The following is an 18,983-nucleotide window of genomic DNA, read 5'->3' as shown; positions in this document are numbered from 1 at the left end:
GCACTGAGACGTTTCCACTGATCAGGCCTCTGAGGTCCAGTGTGGTTCTGTGTCTGTACTGCTCCATCTGGACATCAAGGAGGACTCTTCTGTCTCGATACAGGAGGACGAACTGCCTGGGGTCAGTTCTTGTAACTTCCACCGTGTAATTCCTCAAGTTGACCGAGGGAACAACAAGTCCACACCAAAGACTCACGTCTTCACCTTCTTCCACCGTTACTGACAGACTCGAACATGTGGGATGAGATCCACCTGAGAAAACACAGAACACATTTAGTCCTGTTCACATCACACAGAGCTGACGCCTCTCAGGACAGATGTGGTGTCAGTGTGAACATGGATTAATAAACCCACCAGACACAAGTCGGGCAATGAGCAGTAAAGTGAACACACTGTAAAAATAGAAAAGTTGACTCAACTTAAAAAAGTAAAGCAACCAGCTGCAACGCTTTTTTGAGTTGACCTAACTTAAGGGCTTGTGAGTTGTGTCAACTTGAATAATTAAGTTCACTCAAAATGTTATATAGAGTAGCTCTGAATGGTGATGTTCTGTTAGACTAACTTAACATCTCCATTCAGAGCTACTCAAATCTACAAGTTAGGAATACTAGATTATATGCATGCTAATTATTTGAAAACATACATCAACAGAACTGGATAGTTTCAGTAGAGAGAACTTAAACTTAAACTTGAAATGCTTAGTTAACTCAACTTTGCTGCCCATCAGTTGAGCTAACTCAAGTTTACTCTATTCATACTGTTGTGGAAATTCAATAATAACAGCAAAATTCTATAAAGAATCTGTTTATTAAGAACACAGGGGTTAACATTATATACATCCAATAACTACAAAAAAGGCAAAATTGAAATTGCAGCAGCAGGGATGCTTAAGTGAACTTGGTAACATTATACAATTATTTTCAAAGATAGAATATGTAAACACATAACAAAGTGCAGAACCAGCTCTCAATACTTTAGCTATAATATAGAAAACAGTATGATTGACACTATGAATCACAAAACATGTGTTAGTCAGATACTTGAGGAAACCACTGGCCAAACCCAGCAGTGAAGAAAGTACATCCATAAAAAAAACATGTAACAAGACACAAACGTGTTCAGTTTCAGAGATAACCAAATCCAGCACTTAGTAAACACTAACTTCCAATGGGAACATGGGATTCGTAGCAACACTACACAAACTTGTGTAGCTACTACTGAACTTAAAAACATATTTTGAGGAATAAAGTGACATGTCTATAGAAAGTGCATCCATAAAAACGTGTAACAAGACACAAACGTGTTTAGTTTCAGAGATAAACAAATCCAGCAGTTAGTAAACACTAACTTCAAATGGGAACATGGGATTTGTGTAGCTACTACTGAACTTAAAAACATATTTTGAGGAATAAAGTGACATGTCTATGTGCGCAAGTGTTCATGGTGGCAGGCTTCTTTAACAAGTTTTTTTTCAGCGCCTGAACACAGGCAGAGCACTCTGTGCAGAGGTTTACAAAACAATCGAATATAAAGAAATACAAAAACTACACAAACTTGTGTAGTCATCACTGAACTTAAAAAACATGTTTTGATGAAGAAAGTGACATGTCAATGTGTGCAAATATGTGCATTGAACACATGTCTATGTGTCATGGTATCGGACTACTTTAACAAGTTGTTTTTCAGAGCCTGAACTCGGGCAGAACACTCTGTGCCAAGGTTCATAAAAATCTTTTGAAGGGCCTCAAAAGTGTACCTCAACCCTTTGGGGTAGTCCAGGTTGAGGTTGTAGATGCATCCAAAGAGAAGGACAATGGCTGTACTGATGTCAGAGATGTCATCCACAACGACCTTTTCCTCGATGACAAGGGCAATGTTGATTGTTCTGGGCATTGAGTGAGCTCTCCCAACATCATCTTCAACAACGGTGACTATGCCAAGTTGAACACCTGCAACGGACGTTTCCTCCGAGTCTGTATCCTAGAGAAAACAAACAGACATTACTTAAATTTTTAATGTTTTCATCACCACATTTATAAATAAATTATATGCCCCTGCCCATGAGTAAAGTGACATGCACCTTTATGAGTTATGAGACAATATCTCACCCTGACAGTGCATATAAAATCGGCCACAATCCAAACACGAAGACTTGCAGCAAAATTTACTGATTTAAGGATTCTTTTTAGGTCAACCCTCATAGATTACCTCTTGATAATGTGTTTTTACTATTATTGTTAAAGATTTCAGCCTTAATTAGGGATAACTACTTATATTACATTAAAGGGAATATAAATAAGTTGTTTTATTGCATATTCCTATCAAATGAATGCATTTGCTCCCTAATCAGAGATGTACTGGCCCCTTGGCCCAGCTATTAAAAAAATGGAAGAAAAAAACTTCAATGGTATAAACCGAAGTATTCTTACCAGACATGTCTTCAGGACGTTGCCTGGATTCTCCCTCAAATATAGAGGTAGACCTCGGAGAGCTGTGGCCTTCCTTTGTGCAAGCACATCGGTTGTCTGAAAGACACAAATAAAGTTAAAAAATATATACCATGGCCTGAAAATAAAATCACACCACACCTATTCACAATTTATGTTAATGTCTGTTTGCAATGTGAAAATGCACTCTCAGAAAACCTTAATTTATCTCCTACTTGCATTACCTGTTCATCAAGGTTGTCAAGGAGGGCCTTTAAGTCCTTTCCTAGTGTCCCGCTACGTGTTCTGTAAAGCTTTATCAGGTTTGAGGCGTGTGCATCCAAAGATGTGAAGAATGTCTTCTTTAGATCCACTTGAGTGATTCAAAAAAACTCAGCATATATCTAAGAGAGGAGAAATAACAGTATTAGTGTTAATACAGACTCCAATTACAGAAGGTGCCCACATTGTACAGTTATAAACTAAAAGGGTTTGCTACATCCGGAAGCTGAGCAGAATGGTGGAATTGGTAGAGCATTTAGGACATTACACATTATATAAAAAAAAAATCTTACCAACAGTAAACAACAATAAACAGTCACATGCTGCCTCAAATGAGTCCTTAGATTGGCTATGTATTTCTTTGGGGCACAGATGTCTTTAAAGTCACACAATTGACAAAAAAAGGTGACTTCTACTTCAGTTTTTCTGGACTTTGTGTGTACTCTTGAAAGGTGGCATTTTAACCCACCGCTTGTTTTGAAAGTGCAGCAGCAGTCAGTGTACAGGCACGGCAGTGGCCAAAGCGTCCCCGGTAGTGGCAAAGTCGGTAATGCTTGAGGAGAATATCCTGATTAGGGTGCGAGAACTTGCACTCCTTACACTGCATCCAAATCCTGTGAAACAAGGAAAACACATTTAGTTTATGAGTTTAACACCACCCAAATGAACAAACTCAATTTGGCTGAGGCAGAGGTAGGCAACCTTTACATCAAAATAACCATTTTGACCCCTCTTCGCCCAAATAAAATTTGTCTGGAGCTGAGAAACATATTTGATAAGAAAGCTTATAAAGTTATACTATACTACACTGTTTTGTTGCATTTATGAAATTATAGAACAATAAAGAACTGTTGACTTTTATAGCTATTTTTACCTGTTACAAAGGAAAACACCAAACTCTTATGAAGAGAAGAAAAATACAGAGGCAAGTGTAGGTGTACTTTGAAATAAATTAAACACAGAACTATGTAGGGCTATTTGAGTTACATTTCCCCATATTTGTGGGAAATGTATGAATTAAGAAGTAGTTATTTTGAAATAAATAACACGTGAACGAGCTCTGTATGAAAGCTTAATTGTTAAATTCACCGTTATGCTAAGATTCAAACAGAAAAGACACCAACAGACGACACATACCCCAGTATACACAAGGAGAAGATCATCAAAATTTACCATTATTTTATTGATAACCCAACTTAACACGTTGGTAATTTATAAACGTAGCACGGTGGTTTGGGTGGGGTTGGTCTACAGATAACTTAAAGTAAGCAAACACGTGGCTTTCACATGTAACTGAAAGTTAGCAAACACGTGGCTTTCACGGGTAGCTAACAGGTAGATTATATGGATAGCTTACACATGTAGTTTTGTAAACGTTGTGAATCTTTGCATTCGAAAGACAACGGGTCGCAGAATAACCAGTAAAATAGCGGCGGGAGTCTTACCTAGTTAGTGCTGGAAGAAAGTGAGGAGGACACGTAGCCGTAGGACATGCGGTCGGAGGACATCAGTCGACAAAACTTGCGGTCGGGGGATATCGGGCGGCGGAACTTGCCGTCGGGGGATATCGGGCGGCGGAACTTGCGATAGAAGGACGTGCATCTGATCAACTACACCCCAACATGTCCGGACAAGCCCACTCTACCTGAGAGCGCTGGCGTCTCAAAACACGAGTGCGCAGTGACGCTGACTACGTCATGACGTCGCCTTCCGGACGCGGAAGCCACGCTGAAGCGCCGTGCAGCGCTTGCTCCAACATTAACCAACATTATCCACTTCAATTATTAATTTAATGTCATCCATGTTGAAGAAGTTCTCCGCTGTTTGCTCCGTCAAATGTCGGCTGTCGAGGGTAAATTACGTATTCTCCACTCAAGCCTGTGTGGAGAATACGTAGCCCCACTCTCTCTTTTTATCTTTATCACTGCTTGTGTGGCTGCAGTGGATGGGCAGAGGGGGACATTTAATAATGTGGTTGGTAAAAGTGGTAAAATTAAAACTCCAAGACAGCAGAAGGTGAATACAAAGTAAGGGGTAAAAAGAAATCTGAACATGCTATATATATATATATAGGCTATATATATATTATATGTGTGTGTAAATGTGTATAATAATAATACAAGACATAAATATATATGTTCACATATGTATATATGTTTGTTTGTGTGTGTGTGTTTATATATACATATCTAAGTAGATATATTCCATATATAAATGCATTCATATCATTCAATCTGAACTTATATTTGCATCCCGGAGCTGGCTAAGCAATATTTGAAGTTTCCTCAACTTAAAATGTTCAGTTGACAGCACTACTTATTTGTAAACTTGAAACTTTGGGTTTGCTCAACATTAAAAAAAAAAATTTGCTCACTCAACTTTTAAAAATAAGTTAGACCAATGATTTTGAAGTTGGGCTTTTTACAGTGCAGAGTCTTGTCCATTTTCCAGAGTTTTGTCCGCAGCAGAGCCGGCTGCAGGTCCTGTTCTCTCGCTAAGATTTTCACTGATCTGGAGCTGATGTCCTGTGCAGATAAAACTGCAGAGTGCAACCATTTATACTCGTAATGTTCGGGATTTGTATAAGGCCCTCCCTCGACTCACATTGGGCAAATCAGATCGCAGGGGTGTGTGTCTGGAGAGTCGGATGCACAAAGGGGGCGTGTCTGGAGAGACGCCTCTAAAAAGTAAACAGTTCAATCCGCATTGGTTCTGCGTAATGTTCGGTCGGAGCGAACCAGTGCGTGTCCGCGGCTCTGGAGAGCGACGCTCAGAGACAGAGGAAGACGGAGCGGGTCTAACAGCCGAGTGTTGGTGTCTGCTGCTTCTGCTTCAGAGGAGAGGAGCGGAAAGAGGATTGATATCAACACACTGAGATCACAACACTTCATGTCGGACATGGTAAAATGTGCTGTGTGATTGCATTTTTTATCACATGTAATGATCAGACTGATAACTGTCATGTTCTGAAATCTACATCTGTAATAGACAACTTTGTTTCTATCAAAAAAATCAGCAAGTATTTCAGTTGCTGCATTTCATTAACTGTAATCATTCAGTATACGTTGTTCACAATATCACATCAACACAGGGAAGCAAGGTTTTGTTAAAGAGGATTTTAATTTTCAGGAACTGACTGTCATCATGCTGCTATTACATTGAATTAAATTGTACAGTATTTGAGATTATGTTGAATTTAATTTAAAACAATAATAAACAGACAATTAAATCACATGACAATTGTTTACAGTGCGGAAGTTACACTGTAACAGTCCGCGTCACACTCGCGCTGTGGGATTTAAGCGATGTCCTCGCCGCCGGTCTACGGATAGAATAAAGCGAGCGGACGGACGGAAGTTGCATCCGCGCAGGACATCAGCTCCTTTGGGAACACGCGAGCAAAGTGATGATGGAAGCGACACTGATGGGATCGGTCCCAGAATGTCCCCGTGGTTAACTCTTTAGCTTCAGGGGGGCGAACAGCAAAACAGCAAACACAAACCACCTGAAGGGAGCAACCTGAACTTATCTATACTGAAGTGAAAGGAACCAAAAGACATGTTCCTAAACTCACTCCTCATCCAGAAACAGGAGAAAACATGGGTTCAACTCAAATGATACCCACTCCCAAAACCGGGCTGGGACATCAACAACAGATCTCAAGACACTTTACAAGGAACAGTTCTGACCGGCAGCAATGATCGCTGTGTTCACACCAAACGCAATTCTCCGCGCCGGTCAGCCAGTGATTCTGCTTTCTCCGCTGGATGTTGTTTGCGCCGTTCAATGGTGATGATGGTCTTCATAGCAACCCTTATACGCATCCCCGAAGGGAGTGTGGACATGGTCGAGTGTGTTCGCATCCCGCGTAGGACAGCTGATGAGCTGATGGTATCTCTGCAGGACTTTCCTGATCTTGGCGTTGTTAAAATCACCGGCCACCACACACGCAGCCTCGGGCCGGGATGTCTCGGTCCTGTCGATAACTGCATGCAGCTCGTCCAGGGCCTGATGTCGGCATGTGGCGGAATGTGCATCGCTGTTATTACGACAGATGTAAACTCCCTCGGGATGAAATAAGGTCGGCATCTGATCACGAGCTGCTCCAGGTCCGGACAACATCCCAAAGAAATAATCTCCACATCTGAGCGCCACACATTGTTCTCCATGCAGCAGACACCTCCTCCCTTGCTCTTCCCCGAGTTTGTTGTCCGACCCTGGCGCTGAATGGAGACCCCCTCCCCTGAAGCTAAAGAGTTAACCACGGGGACATTGTGGGACCGATCCCATCAGTGTCGCTTCCATCATCGCTTAGCTCGCGTGTTCCCACAGGAGCTGATATCCTGCACTGACAGACTGCAGAGTACAGCCTTTATACTATAGTTCAACTGTGTTGGAACCCTCTGCAACAGTCGGCGCATCGCGACGATGTGAACATCACATCTGATCTGAGTAACATGGGAGCGGAAAGGAGGCGACCTGGTTCGCTCGGGGCTGCGCATCGCTCGGGAAAACACACTGGGAAATTAATTTAAACGATAACAATGACATATTATAAATAAATTATCAAATATGTGTCCCGTATTTTAGCGTTCCCTGCTGTTCTTCTGGAGTTTCAATTTCCCCGAGTTTTCCCCCTCACATGATTAAATGTGTCCTCCGCCCCCCCACTACAAGCACACAAGCAGACAGACAGAGAAAGAGGGGGGGGGTGCTATGAAGACCATTATACCCCGAACCCCTACATTGAACGGAACATATACAACCCGCGGAGAAAGCAGAATCACGGGCTGACGGGCGTCAGCCCGTGATTCTGCACAAAGTCTCATGTGAACAGCCCGGCTGCTGTGCGTCACAGAGTTACGCGACGCTTCCGCATCTGGCGACAACCCGAAAAGAAAAGACCTGACGCGGAAAGCATAGGTGCTGAGCGCGATCACAGCCGAAGTGAACAGCGCCACTGAGTTACATAAGAGCGGGCGTGAACCCGGCGGGACGCTCACTGCTGCCAGTCAGACTGCCGGTCAGAACGGATCTGTGTAACGTGTCGTAACATCTGTTGGTGATGTTCCAGCCCGGTGTGGTACGAACTCCCGAATTCTATGTTTCCTGAATCCGAAGTCGACCTCCTGTGGAGACACCTTTCTTTCAAATGCAATCATTATAGTCTTTTTTCTCTGTGCTCCCCGCGTCAGTCTCTCAGCACGTGTCACCATGTCCGACATGAAGTGTTGTGACCTCAGTGTGTTGATATCAATCCTCTTTCCGCTCCTCTCCTCTGAAGCAGAGGCAGCAGACACCAACACTCGGCTGTTAGACCCGCTCCGTCTTCCTCTGTCTCTGAGCGTCGCTCTCCAGAGCCGCGGACACGCGCTGGTTCGCTCCGACCGAACATTACGCAGACGTGAGGTGGTGAACTGAAGCAGATTATTGATCCAATTCATCATTTACATTAAAACCAACAGCTTTGTTTTGCTCGCAAACAATATCTGTTCCACACGCACCTTTTAATTAAAAAATGTATGAAACAACTGGTTAGGGTTAGGATTTAGGATCAGGTCTAGGCATAGGGTTAAGTGGTTAAGTTTAGTCATAGGGAACAAATGGTTAGGGTTAGGATTAACGTCATGTCTAGGCCTAGGTTTTTAAATGGTTAGGGTTAGGTTTGGGATTTTAAGTGGTTAGGTTTAGGTGTAGAGTTCTGAAAGGTTAGGGTTAGGATTAGGATAAGGTCTAGGCATAGGGTAAAACTGGTTAAGTTTTTAGTTTTAGGATTTATCTGATTAGGTTTTAGGTGTAGAATTTGTTTGGTTAGGTTTAAGTAGCTAGGGTTTAGATTTTTTAGGGTTAGGGTTAGGGTTAGGGTTAGGTTTTGAAAAGATATCTCGATGACCCCCCCTGCTTCATCCAACGACTGGGCAGTTTGGAATAGGGAGCCAAAGGCAATGCACTGGCCGACGCTCGTCATTAATACTCTCCATTCTCACATATCCCCTTTTTTTCGAATTGGTTTAAACAGTAGTTTGAATATTGTTCCTTATGTATTTTTAATTTTTAGGTTTTTTGTAAGTTTTAGGTGGTTTATTGAATAAAAGTAATTATTTATTTGGCATGCCTTGGTTTTTTCTGTTTTTGTTTTGTCCTAAATTGAAGTCTAAGGATTGTATTTTAGTATATTTGTTTTTTTGTTTGTTTGTTTTTGCAAAAATAATTTGGACTATTTTTTATGGCTAATTTGTTTTTCTAGTCCTATATAAAAAGGTGACACATCATCAGTAGTGCACCTCAGGATCATTGGGTGTTTCGGCCATTACCACCAGACACCCTCTCCCGAGGAAGGCCCAGCCAAGGTTGATCAAACCCCGGGGTGTGTCCCGCTAAGTTTATAATAATCTATTTCTAAGATAATTTTACAACAGATTCTTGGTTTTGTTTTTTTTAAGAATTTTTAGAGTTTGTTTTTAGGTTTTAGGTATCGGGATTTAAGGTTTAGGGTTAAGTGTTAAGGTTGGGTGTTAGGTTTTAAGTTTTTTAGATCTTGGCATCGGGTTAAGTGGTTAGGTTTTAGGCAGATCGATTGGTACCATCCCCGAGCTTGTACGACCTTCGAAAGGGGTCGACCGACGAAATTCCCCAAAATCTGAGGAGATATTCTTGAATAACTTTTTTTGTGAAGGTCGGAGAGACTTGGAAAGTGGTTGCGTCTGGACTAATTTGGGTCCTGCGGATCGATTGGTACCATCCCCGAGCTTGTACGACCTTCGGAAGGGGTCGACCGACGAAATTCCCCAAAATCTGAGGAGATATTCTTGAATAACTTTTTTTGTGAAGGTCGGAGAGACTTGGAAAGTGGTTGCGTCTGGACTAATTTGGGTCCTGCGGATCGATTGGTACCATCCCCGAGCTTGTAAGACCTTCGGAAGAGGTCGACCGACGAAATTCCCCCAAATCTGAGGAGATATTCTTGAATAACTTTCTTTGGTGAAGGTCGGAGAGACTTGCAAGTAGGCTTTACCCCCACTAAATGGGGTAATGCGCTTCGATCGGTACCATCCTTGAGCTTCTCCGACTTTCGGAAGGGGTCGAACGAGCAAATGGTAAAATTGACTGATTTGGGGAATGTCAACACACGTGCTGACGGACGGAGAAATACTGGTTAGGTTTAGGCATGGGGAAGGGTTGGTTAGGGTTAGTGTATGGATTCAGGTCAGGGTTAGGCATCTCTCAGCACTCTTACCTGTCATGTTGAAGGAAGTGGAGCCTGGTATGATGTATCCAAAGCACTGCTTCCTTGGCCCCCCCGGGCAACTCCTGTGCCCCATACACCGCACGGTTAGGGTTCGGGTTAGGGTTAGGGTTAGGGCTAAAAGCACATAGGAGAAGGAGATATTCTTGAATAACTTTTTTTGTGAAGGTCGGAGAGACATGGAAAGTGGTTGCGTCTGGACTAATTGGGGTCCTGCGGATCGATTGGTACCACCCCCGAGCTTGTACGACCTTCGGAAAGGGTCGACCGACGAAATTCCACAAAATCTGAGGAGATATTCTTGAATAACTTTTTTTGTAAAGGTCGGAAGGACTTGGAAAGTGGTTGCGTCTGGACTAGATTGGGTCCTGCGGATCGATTGGTACCATCCTTGAGCTTGTACGACCTTCGGAAGGGGTCGACCGACGAAATTCCCACAAATCTGAAGAGATATTCTTGAATAACTTTCTTTGGTGAAGGTCGGAGAGACTTGCAAGGAGGCTCTACCCCCACTAAATGGGGTAATGCGCTTCGATCGGTACCATCCTTGAGCTTCTCCGACTTTCGGAAGGGGTCGAATGAGCAAATGGTAAAATTGACTGATTTGGGGAATAACAACACACGTGCTGACGGACGGAGAAATACTGGTTAGGTTTAGGCATGGGGAAGGGTTGGTTAGGGTTAGTGTATGGATTCAGGTCAGGGTTAGGCATCTCTCAGCACTCTTACCTGTCATGTTGAAGGAAGTGGAGCCTGGTATGATGTATCCAAAGCACTGCTTCCTTGGCCCCCCCGGGCAACTCCTGTGCCCCATACACCGCACGGTTAGGGTTAGGGTTAGGGCTAAAAGCACATAGGAGAAGGAGATATTCTTGAATAACTTTTTTTGTGAAGGTCGGAGAGAATTGGAAAGTGGTTGCGTCTGGACTAATTTGGGTCCTGCGGAACGATTGGTACCATCCCCGAGCTTGGACGACCTTCGGAAGGGGTCGACCGACGAAATTCCCCAAAATCTGAGGAGATATTCTTGAATAACTTTTTTTGTGAAGGTCGGAGAGACTTGAAAAGTGGTTGCGTCTGGACTAATTTGGGTCCTGCGGATCGATTGATACCATCCCCGAGCTTGTACGACCTTTGGAAGGGGTCGACCGACGAAATTCCCCAAAATCTGAGGAGATATTCTTGAATAACTTTTTTTGTGAAGGTCGGAAGGACTTGGAAAGTGGTTGCGTCTGGTCTAATTTGGGTCCTGCGGATCGATTGGTACCATCCTTGAGCTTGTACGACCTTCGGAAGGGGTCGACCGACGAAATTCCCCCAAATCTGAGGAGATATTCTTGAATAACTTTCTTTGGTGAAGGTCGGAGAGACTTGCAAGGAGGCTCTACCCCCACTAAATGGGGTAATGCGCTTCGATCGGTACCATCCTTGAGCTTCTCCGACTTTCGGAAGGGGTCGAACGAGCAAATGGTAAAATTGACTGATTTGGGGAATGTCAACACACGTGCTGACGGACGGAGAAATACTGGTTAGGTTTAGGCATGGGGAAGGGTTGGTTAGGGTTAGTGTATGGATTCAGGTCAGGGTTAGGCATCTCTCAGCACTCTTACCTGTCATGTTGAAGGAAGTGGAGCCTGGTATGATGTATCCAAAGCACTGCTTCCTTGGCCCCCCCGGGCAACTCCTGTGCCCCATACACCGCACGGTTAGGGTTCGGGTTAGGGTTAGGGTTAGGGCTAAAAGCACATAGGAGAAGGAGATATTCTTGAATAACTTTTTTTGTGAAGGTCGGAGAGACATGGAAAGAGGTTGCGTCTGGACTAATTTGGGTCCTGCGGATCGATTGGTACCATCCCCGAGCTTGTACGACATTCGGAAGGGGTCGACCGACGAAATTCCCCAAAATCTGAGGAGATATTCTTGAATAACTTTTTTTGTGAAGGTCGGAGAGACTTGAAAAGTGGTTGCGTCTGGACTAATTTGGGTCCTGCGGATCGATTGGTACCATCCCTGAGCTTGTACGACCTTCGGAAAGGGTCGACCGACGAAATTCCCCAAAATCTGAGGACATATTCTTGAATAACTTTCTTTGGTGAAGGTCGGAGAGACTTGCAAGTAGGCTCTACCCCCACTAAATGGGGTAATGCACTTCGATCGGTACTATCCATGAGCTTCTCCGACTTTCGGAAGGGGTCGAACGAGCAAATGGTAAAATTGACTGATTTGGGGAATGTCAACACACGTGCTGACGGACGGAGAAATACTGGTTAGGTTTAGGCATGGGGAAGGGTTGGTTAGGGTTAGTGTATGGATTCAGGTCAGGGTTAGGCATCTCTCTGCACTCTTACCTGTCATGTTGAAGGAAGTGGAGCCTGGTATGATGTATCCAAAGCACTGCTTCCTTGGCCCCCCCGGGCAACTCCTGTGCCCCATACACCGCACGGTTAGGGTTCGGGTTAGGGTTAGGGCTAAAAGCACATAGGAGAAGGAGATATTCTTGAATAACTTTTTTTGTGAAGGTCGGAGAGACATGGAAAGTGGTTGCGTCTGGACTAATTTGGGTCCTGCAGATCGATTGGTACCATCCCCGAGCTTGTACGACCTTCGGAAAGGGTTGACCGACGAAATTACCCAAAATCTGAGGAGATATTCTTGAATAACTTTTTTTGTGAAGGTCGGAAGGACTTGGAAAGTGGTTGCGTCTCGACTAATTTGGGTCCTGCGGATCGATCGGTACCATCCCCGAGCTTGTACAACCTTCGGAAGGGGTCGACCGACGAAATTCCCCCAAATCTGAGGAGATATTCTTGAATAACTTTCTTTGGTGAAGGTCGGAGAGACTTGCAAGTAGGCTCTACCCCCACTAAATGGGGTAATGCGCTTCGATCGGTACCATCCTTGAGCTTCTCCGACTTTCGGAAGGGGTCGAACAAGCAAATGGTAAAATTGACTGATTTGGGGAATGTCAACACACGTGCTGACGGACGGAGAAATACTGGTTAGGTTTAGGCATGGGGAAGGGTTGGTTAGGGTTAGTGTATGGATTCAGGTCAGGGTTTGGCATCTCTCAGCACTCTTACCTGTCATGTTGAAGGAAGTGGAGCCTGATATGATGTATCCAAAGCACTGCTTCCTTGGCCCCCCCGGGCAACTCCTGTGCCCCATACACCGCACGGTTAGGGTTAGGGTTAGGGCTAAAAGCACATAGGAGAAGGAGATATTCTTGAATAACTTTTTTTGTGAAGGTCGGAGAGACATGGAAAGTGGTTGCGTCTAGACTAATTTGGGTCCTGCGGATCGATTGGTGCCATCCCCGAGCTTGTACGACCTTCGGAAGGGGTCGACCGACGAAATTCCCCAAAATCTGAGGAGATATTCTTGAATAACTTTTTTTGTGAAGGTCGGAGAGACTTTGAAAGTGGTTGCGTCTGGACTAATTTGGGTCCTGCGGATCGATTGGTACCATCCCCGAGCTTGTACGACCTTCGGAAGGGGTCGACCAACGAAATTCCCCAAAATCTGAGGAGATATTCTTGAATAACTTTCTTTGGTGAAGGTCGGAGAGACTTGCAAGTAGGCTCTACCCCCACTAAATGGGGTAATGCGCATCGATCGGTACCATCCTTGAGCTTCTCCGACTTTCGGAAGGGGTCGAACAAGCAAATGGTAAAATTGACTGATTTGGGGTATGTCAACACACGTGCTGACGGACGGAGAAATACTGGTTAGGTTTAGGCATGGGGAAGGGTTGGTTAGGGTTAGTGTATGGATTCAGGTCAGGGTTTGGCATCTCTCAGCACTCTTACTTGTCATGTTGAAGGAAGTGGAGCCTGATATGATGTATCCAAAGCACTGCTTCCTTGGCCCCCCCGGGCAACTCCTGTGCCCCATACACCGCACGGTTAGGGTTAGGGCTAAAAGCACATAGGAGAAGAAGATATTCTTGAATAACTTTTTTTGTGAAGGTCGGAGAGACTTGGAAAGTGGTTGCGTCTGGACTAATTTGGGTCATGCGGATCGATTGGTACCATCCCCGAGCTTGTACGACCTTCGGAAGGGGTCGACCGACGAAATTCCCCAAAATCTGAGGAGATATTCTTGAATAACTTTTTTGTGAAGGTCGGAAGGACTTGGAAAGTGGTTGCGTCTGGACTAATTTGGGTCCTGCGGATCGATTGGTACCATCCCCGAGCTTGTACGACCTTCGGAAGGGGTCGACCGACGAAATTTCCCCAAATCTGAGGAGATATTCTTGAATAACTTTCTTTGGTGAAGGTCGGAGAGACTTGCAAGTAGGCTCTACCCCCACTAAATGGGGTAATGCGCATCGATCGGTACCATCCTTGAGCTTCTCCGACTTTCGGAAGGGGTCGAACAAGCAAATGGTAAAATTGACTGATTTGGGGAATGTCAACACACGTGCTGACGGACGGAGAAATACTGGTTAGGTTTAGGCATTGAGAAGGGTTGGTTAGGGTTAGTGTATGGATTCAGGTCAGGGTTAGGCATCTCTCAGCACTCTTACCTGTCATGTTGAAGGAAGTGGAGCCTGATATGATGTATCCAAAGCACTGCTTCCTTGGCCCCCCGGGCAACTCCTGTGCCCCATACACCGCACGGTTAGGGTTAGGGTTAGGGCTAAAAGCACATAGGAGAAGGAGATATTCTTGAATAACTTTTTTTGTGAAGGTCGGAGAGACTTGGAAAGTGGTTGCGTCTGAACTAATTTGGGTCCTGTGGATCGATTGGTACCATCCCCGAGCTTGTACGACCTTCGGAAGGGGTCGACCGACGAAATTCCCCAAAATCTGAGGAGATATTCTTGAATAACTTTCTTTGGTGAAGGTCGGAGAGACTTGCAAGTAGGCTCTACCCCCACTAAATGGGGTAATGCGCTTCGATCGGTACCATCCTTGAGCTTCTCCGACTTTCGGAAGGGGTCGAACAAGCAAATGGTAAAATTGACTGATTTGGGGAATGTCAACACACGTGCTGACGGACGGAGAAATACTGGTTAGGTTTAGGCATGGGGAAGGGTTGGTTAGGGTTAGTGTATGGATTCAGGTCAGGGTTTGGCATCTCTCAGCACTCTTACCTGTCATGTTGAAGGAAGTGGAGCCTGATATGATGTATCCAAAGCACTGCTTCCTTGGCCCCCCCGGGCAACTCCTGTGCCCCATACACCGCACGGTTAGGGTTAGGGTTAGGGCTAAAAGCACATAGGAGAAGGAGATATTCTTGAATAACTTTTTTTGTGAAGGTCGGAGAGACATGGAAAGTGGTTGCGTCTGGACTAATTTGGGTCCTGCGGATCGATTGGTGCCATCCCCGAGCTTGTACGACCTTCGGAAGGGGTCGACCGACGAAATTCCCCAAAATCTGAGGAGATATTCTTGAATAACTTTTTTTGTGAAGGTCGGAGAGACTTTGAAAGTGGTTGCGTCTGGACTAATTTGGGTCCTGCGGATCGATTGGTACCATCCCCGAGCTTGTACGACCTTCGGAAGGGGTCGACCGACGAAATTCCCCAAAATCTGAGGAGATATTCTTGAATAACTTTTTTTGTGAAGGTCGGAGAGACTTGAAAAGTGGTTGCGTCTGGACTAATTTGGGTCCTGCGGATCGATTGGTACAATCCCCGAGCTTGTACGACCTTCAGAAGGGGTCGACCGACGAAATTCCCCAAAATCTGAGGAGATATTCTTGAATAACTTTTTTTGTGAAGGTCGGAGAGACTTGGAAAGTGGTTGCGTCTGGACTAATTTGGGTCCTGCGGATCGATTGGTACCATCCCCGAGCTTGTACGACCTTCGGAAGGGGTCGACCGACGAAATTCCCCCAAATCTGAGGAGATATTCTTGAATAACTTTCTTTGCTGAAGGTCGGAGAGACTTGCAAGTAGGCTCTACCCCCACTAAATGGGGTAATGCGCTTCGATCGGTACCATCCTTGAGCTTCTCCGACTTTCGGAAGGGGTCGAACAAGCAAATGGTAAAATTGACTGATTTGGGGAATGTCAACACACGTGCTGACGGACGGAGAAATACTGGTTAGGTTTAGGCATTGAGAAGGGTTGGTTAGGGTTAGTGTATGGATTCAGGTCAGGGTTAGGCATCTCTCAGCACTCTTACCTGTCATGTTGAAGGAAGTGGAGCCTGATATGATGTATCCAAAGCACTGCTTCCTTGGCCCCCCCGGGCAACTCCTGTGCCCCATACACCGCACGGTTAGGGTTAGGGTTAGGGCTAAAAGCACATAGGAGAAGGAGATATTCTTGAATAACTTTTTTTGTGAAGGTCGGAGAGACTTGGAAAGTGGTTGCGTCTGGACTAATTTGGGTCCTGCGAATCGATTGGTACCATCCCCGAGCTTGTACGACCTTCGGAAGGGGTCGACCGACGAAATTCCCCAAAATCTGAGGAGATATTCTTGAATAACTTTCTTTGGTGAAGGTCGGAGAGACTTGCAAGTAGGCTCTACCCCCACTAAATGGGGTAATGCGCATCGATCGGTACCATCCTTGAGCTTCTCCGACTTTCGGAAGGGGTCGAACAAGCAAATGGTAAAATTGACTGATTTGGGGTATGTCAACACACGTGCTGACGGACGGAGAAATACTGGTTAGGTTTAGGCATGGGGAAGGGTTGGTTAGGGTTAGTGTATGGATTCAGGTCAGGGTTTGGCATCTCTCAGCACTCTTACTTGTCATGTTGAAGGAAGTGGAGCCTGATATGATGTATCCAAAGCACTGCTTCCTTGGCCCCCCCGGGCAACTCCTGTGCCCCATACACCGCACGGTTAGGGTTAGGGCTAAAAGCACATAGGAGAAGGAGATATTCTTGAATAACTTTTTTTGTGAAGGTCGGAGAGACTTGGAAAGTGGTTGCGTCTGGACTAATTTGGGTCATGCGGATCGATTGGTACCATCCCCGAGCTTGTACGACCTTCGGAAGGGGTCGACCGACGAAATTCCCCAAAATCTGAGGAGATATTCTTGAATAACTTTTTTGTGAAGGTCGGAAGGACTTGGAAAGTGGTTGCGTCTGGACTAATTTGGGTCCTGCGGATCGATTGGTACCATCCCCGAGCTTGTACGACCTTCGGAAGGGGTCGTCCGACGAAATTCCCCCAAATCTGAGGAGATATTCTTGAATAACTTTCTTTGGTGAAGGTCGGAGAGACTTGCAAGTAGGCTCTACCCCCACTAAATGGGGTAATGCGCATCGATCGGTACCATCCTTGAGCTTCTCCGACTTTCGGAAGGGGTCGAACAAGCAAATGGTAAAATTGACTGATTTGGGGAATGTCAACACACGTGCTGACGGACGGAGAAATACTGGTTAGGTTTAGGCATGGGGAAGGGTTGGTTAGGTTTAGTGTATGGATTCAGGTCAGGGTTTGGCATCTCTCAGCACTCTTACTTGTCATGTTGAAGGAAGTGGAGCCTGATATGATGTATCCAAAGCACTGCTTCCTTGGCCCCCCCGGGCAACTCCTGTGCCCCATACACCGCACGGTTAGGGTTAGGGCTAAAAGCACATAGGAGAAGGAGATATTCTTGAATAACTTTTTTTGTGAAGGTCGGAGAGACATGGAAAGTGGTTGCGTCTGGACTAATTTGGGTCCTGCGGATCGATTGGTACCATCCCCGAGCTTGTACGACCTTCGGAAAGGGTCGACCGACGAAATTACCCAAAATCTGAGGAGATATTCTTGAATAACTTTTTTTGTGAAGGTCGGAAGGACTTGGAAAGTGGTTGCGTCTGGACTAATTGGGGTCCTGCAGATCGATTGGTACCATCCCCGAGCTTGTACGACCTTTGGAAGGGGTCGACCGACGAAATTCCCCCAAATCTGAGGAGATATTCTTGAATAACTTTCTTTGGTGAAGGTCGGAGAGACTTGCAAGTAGGCTCTACCCCCACTAAATGGGGTAATGCGCTTCGATCGGTACCATCCTTGAGCTTCTCCGACTTTCGGAAGGGGTCGAACAAGCAAATGGTAAAATTGACTGATTTGGGGAATGTCAACACACGTGCTGACGGACGGAGAAATACTGGTTAGGTTTAGGCATTGAGAAGGGTTGGTTAGGGTTAGTGTATGGATTCAGGTCAGGGTTAGGCATCTCTCAGCACTCTTACCTGTCATGTTGAAGGAAGTGGAGCCTGATATGATGTATCCAAAGCACTGCTTCCTTGGCCCCCCCGGGCAACTCCTGTGCCCCATACACCGCACGGTTAGGGTTAGGGTTAGGGCTAAAAGCACATAGGAGAAGGAGATATTCTTGAATAACTTTTTTTGTGAAGGTCGGAGAGACTTGGAAAGTGGTTGCGTCTGAACTAATTTGGGTCCTGTGGATCGATTGGTACCATCCCCGAGCTTGTACGACCTTCGGAAGGGGTCGACCGACGAAATTCCCCAAAATCTGAGGAGATATTCTTGAATAACTTTCTTTGGTGAAGGTCGGAGAGACTTGCAAGTAGGCTCTACCCCCACTAAATGGGGTAATGCGCTTCGATCGGTACCATCCTTGAGCTTCTCCGACTTTCGGAAGGGGTCGAACAAGCAAATGGTAAAATTGACTGATTTGGGGAATGTCAACACACGTGCTGACGGACGGAGAAATACTGGTTAGGTTTAGGCATGGGGAAGGGTTGGTTAGGGTTAGTGTATGGATTCAGGTCAGGGTTTGGCATCTCTCAGCACTCTTACCTGTCATGTTGAAGGAAGTGGAGCCTGATATGATGTATCCAAAGCACTGCTTCCTTGGCCCCCCCGGGCAACTCCTGTGCCCCATACACCGCACGGTTAGGGTTAGGGTTAGGGCTAAAAGCACATAGGAGAAGGAGATATTCTTGAATAACTTTTTTTGTGAAGGTCGGAGAGACATGGAAAGTGGTTGCGTCTGGACTAATTTGGGTCCTGCGGATCGATTGGTGCCATCCCCGAGCTTGTACGACCTTCGGAAGGGGTCGACCGACGAAATTCCCTAAAATCTGAGGAGATATTCTTGAATAACTTTTTTTGTG

This window comes from Limanda limanda, unplaced genomic scaffold, assembly GCF_963576545.1.
Source record: "Limanda limanda unplaced genomic scaffold, fLimLim1.1 SCAFFOLD_36, whole genome shotgun sequence".
Lineage (NCBI taxonomy): Eukaryota > Metazoa > Chordata > Actinopteri > Pleuronectiformes > Pleuronectidae > Limanda > Limanda limanda.
This window is presented reverse-complemented; position numbering follows the sequence as displayed.